Source organism: Nelumbo lutea, chromosome 8 (assembly GCF_056320005.1).
Source record: "Nelumbo lutea isolate HS-2025 chromosome 8, American lotus-T2T, whole genome shotgun sequence".
NCBI classification, from domain to species: domain Eukaryota; kingdom Viridiplantae; phylum Streptophyta; class Magnoliopsida; order Proteales; family Nelumbonaceae; genus Nelumbo; species Nelumbo lutea.
The window spans coordinates 33,096,436-33,112,428 of NC_142691.1; the positions used below are offsets into that span (position 1 = coordinate 33,096,436).

Consider the following 15,993-nt stretch of genomic DNA (forward strand, 5'->3'; position numbering starts at 1 on the left):
TCCATAAATGATAAGGGAGATATTTCCAATGGGCAATTGTAATTATTTGTGGATAGAGATCAATCACTATAAATAATGGTTTTAACAAAAAGTTTGGAGGATAAGGAACCTCCACCAATATACTTGACTCCGCCCTTGACTTATAGTTTCTTTTTTTCTTTTCTTGTCAGATATTACAGATCGGATTACGGAGTGGGGAGAGCAGGGTGTACATCAGATCCACTGACTTTCAGTCTGCTATCACATGGGATCCCATGCCTCCATATTCAGAAGATGCCAAGTGATTATCTCAGTTATTGGGTCATCGTAGGGTTGTGAATAGATCAGGTCTGATTTGGGACAGGATATATCAATTCCAAACCATTATCTATCAGGTCAAAATCTTAAACCCAGAATATTCTCAATTATTAATTACGATTTAATTGGGTCTGATCCCATTAGACCCAATTATACATACCGAAATCTATAATTATTTATGTTAATAACAAATTAAGACTTTGTTTTGATAATATGACCTTAATAAAAATTACAGTAAAATATTAAATTATTTATATGTTAATAATTAAAAAAAATGCTTTCAACTAAAATTATCTTATATTATCTATCAAATTACATAAAATATAAAATATAAGAAAAATTATAAGAAAACTAGGAAATCTTATATATTATTAACTCAACAATCAATTCAGGTCTTAATCGATTTTGAACAAGCAAGAACGATAACTGATGTAATTGTTCAGTTGATTTGGTTTTGAACAAATAATTGATTTTGAACAAGCAAGAACTGACCCATTGACAGCCTCAGTCAATGGTGGCTTTATATTTGATTTTGTAAATTCATGTTAAATTTATACAAATTTATTGATATTGCAATAAAATTTGATTTGAATTGAATGCTCAGATATGTGAACGAAACGAATTTGAATATGTGTTTTATACAGTGTTTTTAATCCGTTGTTGATCTAGTCGATTGAACAATTGAAACTATTACTTGGTATCCGATTGAGATGATTTTGTTTTTTATTTTGGATAACATTTTTAGATCTATGCGTCCCATGGTGACATAGACGACTTGCCCAGCTATTTTTTCCAAGGAACCCCTTTTTGACCTCAAAATGCAATTTTTAATAGTTTTATTAATAAAAAATTAAAACTGAATTAAAAACATAAAATAAATACAAAATAATATATATATCACATGTAAAATACAATTATACATTATTTACTAATAAAATAAATATTCATACATACCTATATACATATATATATATTTGAATTTCCATATGACTGATGAAATACAGTATAACCTGTTGGACCCAGACAATTGAACCAATAACCCATGACCCGGAGACAAAAACGGACCGGCCTCCTGATGGGTTTTAAAACATTGATTTTACTTTTACATTTCCATCAAACAACTAATCGAATTCAAAATTCTGAACTTGTTATTGGATTTTCTTGTTTGCTGAAACTGTTATCGGATTTTGAATTGGATTGGGATATGCCCCTATGTGAATTCTATCCAGTCGAAATTCAGCCCTAAGTTGAGTACACCTAGCTGGAGGGGCAGTTCAAGGGATGTGTCGGTGTTCGTCCCAGTACGAAAGGAGCATAATGAGCTTGATAGCAGTGGAATTTTCTGAGTACAAAAGAAGGTTGGCTGGTTGAGATTCACTCTGCTAAATGAAACAGTGTCCTTGTGTTAATGTTTGTGTCCCGGTGCAAAAGTGCTTTGCTTGCTTTGCCGTGCAATATTCTCAACAATGAGGTAAATTTTCAACCAATGGATTGCTTTGTTTTTCTTTTATCTATTTCAAGGCCTGAACCTACTCTTCTTAAAATGGACTTATTTAATCTGACTGAAGGCCTTACAGTTAAGGGTGTCAATGGACCAGTTTTGGGTTGGATCCGTTCAGTTCAAAATTAATTTGGATGGATTAGACGGACCAACAAGATATATTGGATTGGATCAATCCAGTCTAAAATATTTATTATATTGGATTGGACTTGATCCGTCCATAATAAATTTATATTGGATTGGGTTGGATTAAGCCATTACCTGGTCCATTGATATAAGATAAGAGTATATGTGTCAATTGATTGGGTTTGGGTTGAAATCAATCTAAGTCAAATGAATTTAAACAGATTGGGCGGTCCAGACATTGAACTGGACCTGGTTCATTTATAATGGAATCACATTGGACTGGATCAGATTGGACCAAATCCAGTCCAGTTGACACCCCTACTTACAGCACCAGCTAAATACTGACTTCTTTGTTTTTTCTCTCCCTATGATGGCATGATTCGGACACTAGGTTTGTAATTGGGTCAGACTCAGGTCTGATTTGGGTTTAATTTTAACTCTGATTCATTGTCTAAAATTAAAAAAATAATAATAATAAACAGGGATGGAAATTTCTACCTATGGTACCCACCTGGACAGGACGCTTTTTTTTGTTTGAAAGACTGGTTTTGGGGTAGAGATGGGTTTTGGGATTTTACAACCTATACGGGTATGGATAGAATACAGTATTCGACTAAACCCAACCTACATATTGTTAAAAAACATATAAACTTTATATATTAAGTGTTGTTTTATGTGAAGAAAATTGATAGTTTATGTGTTTTTTACATACCTTTAATCAAATAATTGGAAATTCTATTGCTCATTTTGTGTTATTTTACTTCTTTATTACTAATATATAACAAAAAATAATAGAAAATTAGAAATGAGTTCTAAATCCAATTCACCCTACCCTTGAAAGCAAAAAGGTAAGAATTGGGAAAGATTTTGATTCTCAAAATTCAATCCACTTCGGATTTTGAAGCAGAGACGGGTTAGGAGATTTATGGAAGCAGATAGGATCTAAAATTTACCAAACCCTCCCCATTGTCATTCTTAAAAAAGATTAAGAAGCACCCCATCCCATTATTAATCAGGTGGATGCAAGTTTCAAAGTTCAAATTCGAAATAATAGATTGGATATCAGATTCTCGGAATTTGTGACAGCCCTATTACATACTAAAAAGGCATATGGTTGTATATTTGTTTCACATTAAAGCAGGCAGTACATAAAATTTCACTTGTATTTCAACTCTTTTATGGCCAAAACTTTGTTTTTCCTCCTTATACATGGAAACAAATGCAGCCCATTGGCCAAGAAAAAACCGTTCATGATGGCCACATGTCTAGTGCCTTGATTTGTCTTTTTAAATTTGTAAAAACAAATAAAGGTGTAAAGTAAATCTCTTAGTCATCTAGCCAATTTGAAGAATTTACACTACGTCAGGCCCTGTGGATCCCTTTAAATTTTAACAAATGCTAAACCCAAGCAAGCCCAAGCTGCAAACCTAATCAAATGGGGAAAAGTCCAAAGTGTTTTGCAACTGCTGACTCACCTTCCGTATGTAAATAATGCACATGCAGATTTGTGTCCTTGTTTGTCCACTTAACTATCCCCTCACTCATGCATAGGTATGGTAAAACTTTTAGATAGAGTATCAGACCGATGTATTTTGACTTTCATCATTAATAAAATTCTATTGTTATTATTTTATATTTGTGTTTGGTGTGTTTTCTATGTATTACCTCTTAAATTGGATATTTATAAGATTTATGTTAGTTTAAAATGTTTTCATCTATTGAATAGATTTGTGATTTGGCAAGGATGATCTTGAATAGAAGGTGTAACACTACATTTAGTAACTAGGAAAAAGGTCATTTCCTTCTAGTAGTGTATAAATATTTTGAGCTAATAGATTAACAGTAAAAGGCCATCTAGGGTTGAAACCCGATGGGCTTAAGTGTTAGGCCCATTCTAAGCACAATTCAATTAGCTTAGGGATTCACTAGGTTTACCTAGTAAATTTGGCCCATGTATTTCTATGCATGGGCCGAACCCATATGTATTGATATGAAAGCTTTGTGAGTCCCATGTCATACAATATTCAAGCCTAGAAATTGAAAGCCACTTAAATTATGGTAAAACTAGTCACATGGCTACTTAAGTTGTCATATACTAAATGGGTTATTTGGGTTGAATTGCTTATGGGTTTGGGTTAGGATCTGTCTTATTACTAATGTAATTAGGAGTGTTTCCAAATTGAAGGACTTCTAATAAGATTGTAAGTGAGATTTAGAAACTCCTAATGACAGTAGAAGTAACTTTATAAAAGATAGAATAAGAAATATATAGATATAAGATTTCTTGCATTCTTTTGGCACCAAAATCCTAGTTCGACCAAGGCATTAAGGAGATCTTCATCTCTTGTTTTTTTTTTATTTTTCTGGATTTTACTAGCAAAATCTCAAAAACATAAAGTGGTTAACAGCTGCATAAAGTCACAAGACTTGGTGTGCAATTCAGTTTAAACATCGTTGCTAGGTGTGACCATTATAGTTGTGCCATCTTTAGTTAAAACTTAGTTTAGGCTTGGACTTGGGCATGAACAACCACTATGAGAGTTGTGTTTTGTGGTCTCTATATTAGATATGTATTGTTTATTTTGAAAGAAAAAAATGGATCATCTAGGGATAGATCGATCTTAGGAGAATTGCATTCTTCAATGAGAATTTCGTTTCCCATGTTTATAGACTGTTAAAGGATTTATTTTTTCAGCCTTGAAACCCTAGCAAGGTTTGACCTTTATGGGTATTTATAGTTCATACAATAGTGGTATCAAAGCTCTAGGTTCTAACATAGTACCAGATGCAATTTTATGTTTCTTGCATCAAATTGGCTAGAACTAGTATAGTCAAGTTCAACTAGTTTATCTCTAGTTTTGAGAATTCAGTTCTCTCATTTGGGCCAATGATCTAAATAATTGTTATTGATTTTCTACTATCATTTTGTGGTGGAATCATTGGTTGATTGGCTAGAGTGTGGTGGTGATTGAATTCCTTATTTATTCAAGAATTTTCTACATGGGGTGATTCCCACAATCTCTACGATTTGTAATTAATTTGCTTTTATTTTATACACAAATTTTAATAGGTTTTTTTCATGTGAGAATTAGAAAACTAGGGCTTTCCTTTTTTTTCCATTGAAAGACTTAATGGAGATCTCAGCCCCAAGAATGTTGCAAAACAGATGCATGGAGGAGTCTAAGATCGATGCAATGAGGAGTTCATTCACTTTAACAATGATCACCACACTCCCAAACCTATTTAGCACATGCTTTGCTTTGATTTGCTTCCGTTTTGACTGTTAAAATTTGTAAAAATTATTTAGATCATAAAATTTAATTATTATGTGAATTGGAGCACTAGACCCTAGGCCATTTTGACTTAGGATGGGTCTAATTTCTTGGGTCAATTCTAGAGTTCATGGATAGATTGTTAATATCCCATAAACATCACTAATTAGTGGCCTAATTTCCAATTTGGGTCAAAGGATTGATGAGCCAATCCATAAACCAATTCAACCCATGCATGGAAACCCAACTAGTTATGTTGAAACAAGATCAATCCAATTGGTTTTCAACTTAGATTATGGGCTGAGCTTCTTTTTACAGTTGGGCTCATATTCTAATTAACTTTAATTAAGAAAAAATTTTAATATTGGGCAAATAATGTGTTAACCTAAATGGGCTTAAGCTTCTTAAATCCTTGAGTGTTTGCATACTTGTATTGAATGCTTGTTTGATTGGGTATCTGTTACATGGACCATAAGTGCTTTAATCATATATTAAAGTAGAGAATATCTCTCTAACAAATTCAATGACTACTTAAAGCATAAAGGGATTGACTCACAAATGTCTCATCTTACTACACCATAGTTAATGGTGTGTTAAAGATAAGAAACCAAACTTTATTAGATATGGTCCGATCACTCTTCATCCACTCAGAATTACCGCATCCTTTTTAGGAGATGCACTATAGATAATTATATATGTGTTGAACTGAATTCTAACTAAGTTAGTTCCTAAAAAATCAAATGAGCTTTGGGTTGGCAAGAAACCAAGTATTAAAAACTTTAAAATGTTAGATTGTCCAACAATATAAAAAATATAATTGTCAATAAATTGAAATCTAGAACTAGTCATTGCCTATTTATAAGCTACCCCAAGTAATCCATAGGCTATTTCTTTTATGACCTAAAGAAACAAAAAGTTTTTGTTAATTGAAATGTCCATTTTCTTGAAGAAGATTACATCTTATGAAATGATTATTAAAAAGTTGTTCTTGATGATGAGAGCTTTAACGTAGTGGAAGAAGTCTTGGAAGTTCAAGATATAGACACCCACCCTAAAAGATCTACATAGGTATCTAAACCTCTTATTCGATATGATTACAATCAAGAGACTTACTTAATGAAAATTAAGAATAGTAAAGAAGATTCCTTAAAGTATACTCAGAAAAAGGGCCCGTGATAAAAAATTTAAGACCTATAAAATTTGGCTTCTAACAAAGGGTTACACTCAAAAATAGGGGGGGATTAATTATGAGGAAACCTTCTCACTTGTGACCATGTTGAAGTCTACATAGCTATACACTATGATAACAAATATGGAAAATTGATATCAAGATAACATTCCTAAATGGAGTTCTTATTGAAGATATCTCATGTAATAGCTGGAAGGCTCCATTGCTCTAAGGATCAAGAGCACATGGTGTACAAGCTTAGCCAATCCATTTATGGGCTTAAGAAAGATTTTAAATGTTAAAGCATCCAATTGGACTCAATTGTTAAATAGTTTGACTTTGAGTAAAATCTGGATGAATACTATGTTTATGGAAAGATGACGGAAGATAGATTATGTTTTTTGTACTTTATGTAAATGACATTCTATTCATTGTGAATAGCATAGGAATGTTTTATTTAGTGAAAGTATACTTTTCATGGTAGTTCTTCATGAAAAATCTTGCAAAAGCCTCATATATCTTGGAACTTCGACTCTATAGAAATAAACTGAAGTGACTGATTGGGTAGTCATAATCTACTTATATTTATAAGACCATTAAGAACTTCAACAAGTAGGACTCTAAAAAATGATTTGTTCCTTTTAGGCATGGAGTCACTCTCTTCAAGGGCATGCCACCTAAAACTCTTAAAGAGATCAATTACATGAAAAAAATACCCTATGCCTCTATTATAAGGATCATCATGTATGCCATGTTGTACACTCAATCTAATATTGCACAAGCTATTAGTGTTGTAAGTAGATATCAGTCCAACCCAAGACAAGAACATTAGACAATTATGAGGAACATAATTTAAATACCTAAGAAGAACAAAATATTATTGTTTTGACTTCCAAAATTAATCACTACAAGTTGTCAAGTATATAGATGTCGATTTCTAATCAGATATAAATGATAGAAAGTCCATGTCTGAGTTTTATCTTTATGTTGTAATCCTGTGTAGCTAGCTAGAGAAGTAATAAACAGGGGTTCATAATAGATTTCATGATCGATGCCGAATACATTACCACAAGTGAAACTGCCAAGGAAGTGGTTTGGATGAAAAAATTCATTCAAGAATTATGAATTATACCTCCCAACACATCATTCATTCCATAGTTGTGTGACAACACTAAAGCCATTGCTAAAGCTAAGGAGCCGAAAGCTCACTCGAAGCTAAACACATTAATAAGAAGTATCAAATTCTATAGGAGATAGTTGGGAGAGGGCATATATAGATTTATAAGGTAGCATCCACAAAGAATGTGGTTGACACATTAACTAACCACTTATAGAAAAAAGTATTTGAGGGGTATATAGATAATTAGAGCCGAGGCTTGTGCCTAAGTGGACCTAAGTGCAAGTGAGAGCAATTAGATAATGTATGCTCTCAATTCCATCCAAATTGATGTATTCTAACTTTTATCATTAATAATAAAATCATATCATTATTATTTCATGTTCGTATTTGGTATATTTATTGTGTATTACCCCATAAGTTGGACATTTATAAGACTTATGTTAGTTTAAAATGTTTTAAGCCATTAGATAGACTTATCGAGTTTATCCTAATAAGGCTAATACTGAAGTACTACCAAAATGATAGAGCAACTTGTCTTAATTTCTAAGGTTAGACCCAAGGTACAGTTAATGGGTGTTTATGAAAAATACTAAACATAGACCAAATTCCAATTATGCCTTAGACCTTGGAGACATGAACAAAAGTAGAAAGTTGCACTTAACCCAAACTAAATAATGATATTACACTAAGTTTTGAACTAGGCTGCTTTTGATATACCAACTAGAGAAATCTTTTAAGAGTCAAATAATTTGATATATTAGAACTATTTCAATCATTACTTGAGTAGGTGACCATTGTGATAGGATCAACCACTTTGTTAGTTAAAGAGAATATTTGGGTTTATAATCTCTCTAATAGAAACTTAAAACTGTTAATAATGGATTTCAACTATTTTGAAATCATCTTGCATAATGTATTATATTTATAATAAGTTGTTTTTATAAAAAAAGTTTACAAAGGGTTTTAATCCCAAGAACCCTTTAAGCAGTGAGTGTGACATTGCATTTACCAATTAACGAATAGGTCCTTCCCTAGGAGTAGTGTTTGAATCTTTTGGGCTAATAAGTTGAGAGCAAAAGACCAATTGGGGATAAAACATGATGAGATTTTATCTTGTATTAATCCATCATCTTTGGGCTTTATTGGATGGCCAAGACCAAAGATTATTTACACTTAAGGGGGCATTCTTTTTTCAAATTTTGAGAGGGGGGAAGGTTGGTCAATGGGATTTTGGTTCCCATTGACCAAGAATCCCATGTTATTTTTTCAGATTTATGTGGGGACTAGGAAAAGTTTATTATCCTATGTATCACTTACCCGAGTAAGTGATACCCATCTCCTAAGTGGGTAAATAGCTTTCCCACTTAGGGGGAAAGTTGCTAATACTTGAATGGGACAAAAATGCCTCTTTTAATAATGGATTTTTATGGCTAAAATGGTCATTACCTTATTTACATGAGAAATAAAAGAGCATGGGTAAATGCACTTACCCGAGTAAGTGTTTCCTAAGAAAAAATTACCCAGGTAACTGCACTTACCTAGGTAAATAACTTACAGAAAAGTGAACGGGGCCTAAGTGTCAAGCCCATTCTAATCCCCATTCGATTGGCTTAAGAGTTCTCTTGGTTTACCTAGTAAATTTGGAAATGCATTGGCCTAACCATTGTGGACTAATATGAGAGAATTGTAGGTTCCACACTATACAATATTTAGGCCTAATTGACTTAAACCCAATGTATTTAACGAATCACTTAACTTATAAGCTTAACCTCATTATCTAGTTAGACTAGCCACATGACTATTTAAGTTGTCATGTGCATATGGGTTATTTGGATCGAATTTGGTTATGGGTTTAGGTAAGGACCACTCTAATTTACTAATGTGATTAGGAGTGTTGCTAAATTAAAAGAATTTCTAAAAGAAGTCAGAGTTGTATACCCCAAACCACATTAGAATTAGCAACTCTATATATGATAGAAAAAAGGAGAGCTTGAACTCTACATCTCTTACTCTCTCTTACACCCCAAACCCTAGTTCAACCAGGCCTTTTGAGAAGATTTTCTCTTTTGCTTCTATTTTGTTTTTCCAGTAAAAACCTAGAAAATTAAAGTAGTTCACAACAGCACATAAACCAATAAGATGGTGTGCAATTCATTTCTCTCATTCTTGCAAGATCGAGCTCTTCTTTACAGTTATGCCATCTTCGGATTGGAGATTGGTTTTGGCTTGGATTTTGGGCATGAACAACCACTCTAAGAGTTGCATTTTTGTGGTATCTATACCAGGTCTACTGAGTTTAAATTTGAAAAAGAAATTGGATCATTTTAGGGCTGGATCGATCATAGGAGAATTGTGTTCTCCAGTGAGAATTTTCAATTCTCATAAACATAAATTGTGAAAAGTTTTAAATTTCATCCATGAAACCCTAGCAAGGTTAGACCCTATGTGTTGAGTCTACCATTGACCCAACCGGTTTAACCATTCGAACCATCATTCGACCATGATTCTAGGTTTGATTCTATTGAAACTTGTTGTTCAATTATACAACATTGGCTTGGTCAAAAAAATCCAACCCAGGCAGTTCAACCCATTCAACCCGGTCACTAGGTTACAGGTTGCACACTCAATATATGTGTGCAAACTTTTGGAGCCCATAACTTTGCACTCTAATGTCTAATTGAGATTTTTTTATTGTGTAACTTTTCAAGATCTATACGTCCAATGGCACGTTGCCTTGCTATCTTTATGAAAAAACCCCTTTCTAGCCTCAAATTGCAATTTTTAATATTTTTTATAAATAAAAATTTTAAAATTGAATAAAAAAACATAAATTAAATATAAAATAATACATATATTATATGTAAAATGTAATTATATACTATTTATTGATAAAATATATATGTATTACACACACACTCACTCATTCGGATGGTCAAACGGGTGACCCACAACCCAGAGGTAAAAGCGGATTGGCCTTCGGGTCAGTTTTTAAAACATTTGTTAGACCTTTATGAGATTTTTACAGTCCAAATAACAGTGATACCCATCTTGGCTCATTTCTTCCTTTCTTGCCTTTTTATCCTTCTCCATCCCATAATCTAGGTAACAACCATCTATGTTGTCATCAGTCCTAAATCAACTCTGTTATTACAAGGTTTAATTTGAGTGAACTTTTTTTGAGAAGTAAAGATAACTTCAAATAATAGTAATGGAATTTATTGGATGGGTTGATCTGGCCTACGACCAATCCAGGCCCAAAATTAGTCATTTAATCCAGGGAAGACCTAAAAGACAAGCCCAATGTAGCAAACAAGGCATAAACCAACGTAGGGTCAAGCTTTAAAAGTTAATAATAAAATAGGTATCATTAAATAACACATAACTTATAAATCTTTAATTCTAAAGAAATTAATAATAACTCTAAATGGATAATTAATTTTAGAGTAAAACAATTTGGGGAAAATACTAAGGCATTCTCTCAGATATGCTTTTAAGTTTTACTTTTGAATGTCCACTTGAGAGGGTTTCCATGTAGTAGCTTCTAGTGTTACGTGAGTTGAAGAAATCTGGAAATTAAGTGGTTAAGCCACGTTTGGTAAAAAAAAAAAAAACTAGAAAGTTGAAAATATGTTGGCATGAACCAAAAATTTGACTTTCCAGTGTAATGCAATCAACACAGCTCAGTCAACATAGAAGTAAACATGCCTAAGCTTCGGCCGGTGGAAAATGAAACTAATTGAGATAAAAAGTATTTTGAGCATTTAGTAAGAATTGCTTTTAAAATATTATAATCTAAGGTCAAAACACTTTTATACCACAGAGCATAGAGCCTAAAATTAGGGTTCATGCCAACTTTATAAGAACAAACCCTAAATCTTATCCAAATGTAACCTTAATCCTTTCTTAGTTTGGAGTTAACATATACAACCTATCCCTTCCGTAACATATCATCAATGCTGATATAAATTGTTTGCCTGACATTTAGGGCTTGTTCGTTTCCTCTTAACTTTTATCTCTTAAGAGGAATTTTTTAACTTTAAGAGAAAAATGGTTATTTGTTTCCTCTTATCTCTTATCTCTTAAAATGTAATCATACGACTTTTTGTTTTTCAATGATACCCCCAAAAAGACAAACAAAAACTCTCATATGTGGGGTCAAAATGGATATTTGATCATTTTCAAAATTCAAAATTCAGAGAAACATTTTCTGCATTCAGAGTTCAAAGAAAAGAAAAGTTCACCAATACCAATATACCTCTTAATGCAATTATTGCACTTTCAGATGTGAGACTTTAAAGCAAACGAACAGGCCCTTAGACTTAATTTGGAAAGAGTACAAATGCAAATATATACAATGCAAATACATACAAAATACAAAATTTTGTACTCTACATATTTGCATTTGTACTCTTTCCAAAGAAAGCCTTAAAAATTTTAAAGTATATCTTACCCCTTTTTTTTTATAAAGACAAAAGGAGTTACACAAGGTTGGAGTAGCATGTCCTCAGAAACCAGCAAAATAAATAAGAGAAAGAGGAGGGAGAGAGAAGAAAGAATGAAGTTCAAAGCTCGTAGTTAGGAAAACAATACAAAGAAGATTAGCATAGCCCCTGCATAAGGATAACATGCACAAATGGAGAAATGGTCCAAATTTTTGCTTGCCATGAATGTATTGATGCATGACCAAAATATTTTACCTCTTTTGTTACCTTCTTGTATATTATATCGGTCAAAATACCCTACATGTAAATGGTTAAGATTCAGCTCATGGTTTTAAAAACTGGATCATAAACAGAACCGTTTCCACCACTACTCCCTGGATTAAATGGTCCAAAACTGGACCCAGAACCATAACTGTTTTGGAGTCCAAAACCGGACCCAAAACCATAAACTGTTTCCCTAGTCAATAGATCCACCCATCCGGTCCATTCCGATTTTCAAAACCATGTTCAGGTCTACCTACACCTCAACCTCACCCGACTAAACACAAAACTAATCAACCTGCACCACAGATGGTATATACATGCTCAGCCAATGCTATATGTATAAACGTTCCAATGCCATCATGAGTTGGGTTTTGAATGATTTGGCTTCAACAAGAATCCAAACCCGATAAAGTTGACCTGACTCTAACCTTACAAGGTCGGGTCTAGGAGGGCTTACTAAGCCTGACCCACTAACATCCCTGAACACCCTCATAACCTCATATTTTTTTTTTTGAAGGGACAATTATTTCTTTCATAACGTAAAGTTGGGGTGGAAATCGAGAATGTTCAAAAAAAAAATAAAAATAGGAGTGAAGTTAAGAGTTGAAATCAACCCCCTATAGTCTCCCACAATGTCACACAGCACATCCCTGCCGTATAATGGGAAACATTTCCTGATGCATCATCATTCTGGTATTTATCATTAGGAGATGTTCTCAATACACGGCTGAAATGTGTTGTGGGACGTTGTGGGAAGCTATCTTGTGGAGGTTGATTTGAACTCGAAAATTAATTCATCTCTTCACTAACATGTCAAGTTTGGCTAATGGAAAATGTTTTCAACTTTTCATAACATTTAAAACTTTTAAAAGTCCATTTTACCATTTTTGGAACTTTCTTAAATATTATATGGGAAAATTTGTCCTTCGGGATGTCATCATTTTGGCCTTAATCATGTTTTCTTCTTGTCTTGCCGAATCATCACTCAATCCTCTCTTCATGCTTTAACTTATTTCTCTTAAACCCCTCAAGGCTTTGTTCGCTTTTTGGTAAATTATTTATCTGGATAAATGCACTTACTCAGGTAATTTATCCATACTCTTTTATTTCTCAGGTAAATAAAACAATGACCATTTTAACCATAAAATTTCCATTATCAAATAGAATATTTTTGTCACATCCAAGTGTTGGCAATTTTCTCCTAGATGAGAAAGTTATATGGTGTTTGGAAGCGTGAGCGCTTTTGGGACCGATTTTAAAGAAAATATGCTCATGCTTCCAAGACCTGTTTTTCACAAAAAAAAAAAACGCTTCTACCACGTAGGCAGTAAGCAACACTATGTTGTTTGGTAAACACTGTTTTTCATGTATATGCTGACAGGTAAGCACCACAGAGGATACACATCATTCAACCATTTGGGGAAACGGTTCACCGATGCATGAAACGCCAAATCGGTGGGGTCCCGATTTTTTAATAATCAACTGAACCAAACAATGAAATACATGGGCGTTTGTTGAAATGCCTATGTGGATCCGACATGGCACCATTTTTTATTAAAAACGGCAATGGGTCCAAACATCCCTTTAATTTACCCACCTAAGAGATGGGTATCACTTACTCAAGTATATAAACTTTCCCACCCAGGAGATGAGAAAGTTAATTTACCCACAAGTGAGCTCAATCTCAAGGTAGACTATGGGTGGATTTTGAACCTAGGGACCACCTTAAAATGATGGTTCATGGTAGAGGTGTAAATCAGGCCGTGCCACCCGTGGCCCGGCATGACAGTCCATGGGCCGTGTCAGGCCCAACACGGCCCATATATATATTTTATATACATTATATATAGTTATATAATATTATATAAATTATAATTATATAATAATATATGGTATATAATATATTAATAAAATAAAATATTTTTTTAATTTTATTATACTAATTTATTTAATTATGGCATATTCAAACAATTTTTTACACAAAATTAATATAAAATTAAAATTTTAAGTTTTTTGTCATTTTTTAAATAAATAGCTTTGGCCCAATGCACGGCCCAACCTGGCCCAAGACTCGGCCCACAGGCCAACCTGGCCAATGTCATGGCACAGCCCGCACTTTGCGTGGGCCTCCTATGGGTCATACCATGCCAACCCGGCACGGCCCACTTTATACCTCTAGTTCTTGAGGAAGTAGGGGTCCAACTAAATAATTAGTTTCATGGTTGAGACAAAGATACAATTTTTGTTTCTTATATTCCTTGCATATCCATCTTTCTGCCACAGATCTGGAATCTTGTCCATGGGACCCCTTCTACTGACTTTGATTGTGGTCTACTTGAAATTACATAATGATGCAGAACAGTGGTATCGTTAGGTGACCCCTGTATTACCACACTCAAAATATAATTATTCATTTTTTCTATCAATATCAACTTAGACATGGTTAGTAAGGCAAATCCAAACAAACCTAAGAGTTGTCAATTGTTGGCTCTGGTTCGGAAGAGGGTGGATTAGTATCATCAAATAGATTATCAATCTGTTCTATAAAATAGACCAACAACCAAACCAATTATTACTCAAAATAATTGAGCTTGATATTAATGATTTAAAATTTCATTTTCAATAAAATGACAATTCTAAAACAGAAAAATCTATTATAGCGAAAAGACATGATAGTGGAAGAGATTTGACCAATCAAAATCCTTGCAAATTTTGACGAAAAGCCACATGATTGGTTACCACTTTTATGACGCTGATTGATTGATTATAAGTTCTTCCAATATCATATCTTGTTTTTTTTTTTTTTTTTGCATCATAGCTGAACCCTAATCAAAGTTACGGTAAAAACAACTATTTTTAACTAAAATCATCTTATATACTTTGTATGAAATTACTTTATTAACTATATAATCAGTTTGAACAGCAAGAATTGGTCCTTACACAATTATTAATGAGAAAACAAACCACAGAACCAGAATTGACACAATCAATTTTTCTGGATAGACCTTCACAGCTCTAAATAAACCCTAGTGTATATCTATCTTGAGATCTTGTGTCTCACAAATAGGTTATGTAAATAGGGCAGAAAAACATTGTAAACTATTTGTTACATACTACAAAATCACAAGATCTACACAAGCCAACAACTTTTAATAGCCTCCGCTTTAGACACTAGACAACAAATGGTTATTCTATCAAATTCATAGAGACTTGTTAGGCATTCAAATACCTGATACGGATAAACAATATCTCCCAATGGACATGTTCACGCCCAAGGAAGGATCCAAAATCTGCTCCCACTGAAGATGACGCAGTGCAGGGTGGAGCAGAATCAACAGTGTTCTTCCAAAAGAACTTGACCCTTCGCAAGAATCAATTGGATGGCATGTGAATACAACTCCAACCAACCTTTTCTCCAAAAATTGGTATCAAGATCAAATCTTGATTTCTCCCAAGAGCTAAAGATTGAACTGCTGAAGGCGGCGACTGTAGGAAGGAGGCAGCAAGAGAGTATTTGCAGGGTGCAAAATTCTCTCTTCTTGTGATCTCAGCTTTGAAGACAAGGGTGTGTTGGTTGCATTTCTAAAAGTTGTCGCCCCCTCCTTTTATAATCTCAAAGGGATCAGCTCCTAATCCCATTTGGAGTTGCTAACCCAAATCATATTTGGATTAAAAGTCCCTTTAAGTGATAAGGGATAACCCTTGTCTTATCTGCAGATTAGATCAGCCATCTCTCAATCTAATTATGAGGCTTCTAGATCTAAATCTTATTTAGATCATGGACTCTCTAAGTGGATAGGGTC

General features: G+C 33.6%; 1 non-coding gene across 1 annotated transcript; it reads left to right on the top strand.

Annotated features, from left to right (window-relative positions):
• The first annotated feature begins 12,039 nt into the window (after positions 1-12,039).
• On the top strand, positions 12,040-12,140 carry LOC148843748 (U6 spliceosomal RNA). Its single transcript, XR_016103990.1, has one exon. It is a non-coding gene; the product is annotated as a U6 spliceosomal RNA (small nuclear RNA).
• Positions 12,141-15,993: the final 3,853 nt, after the last annotated feature.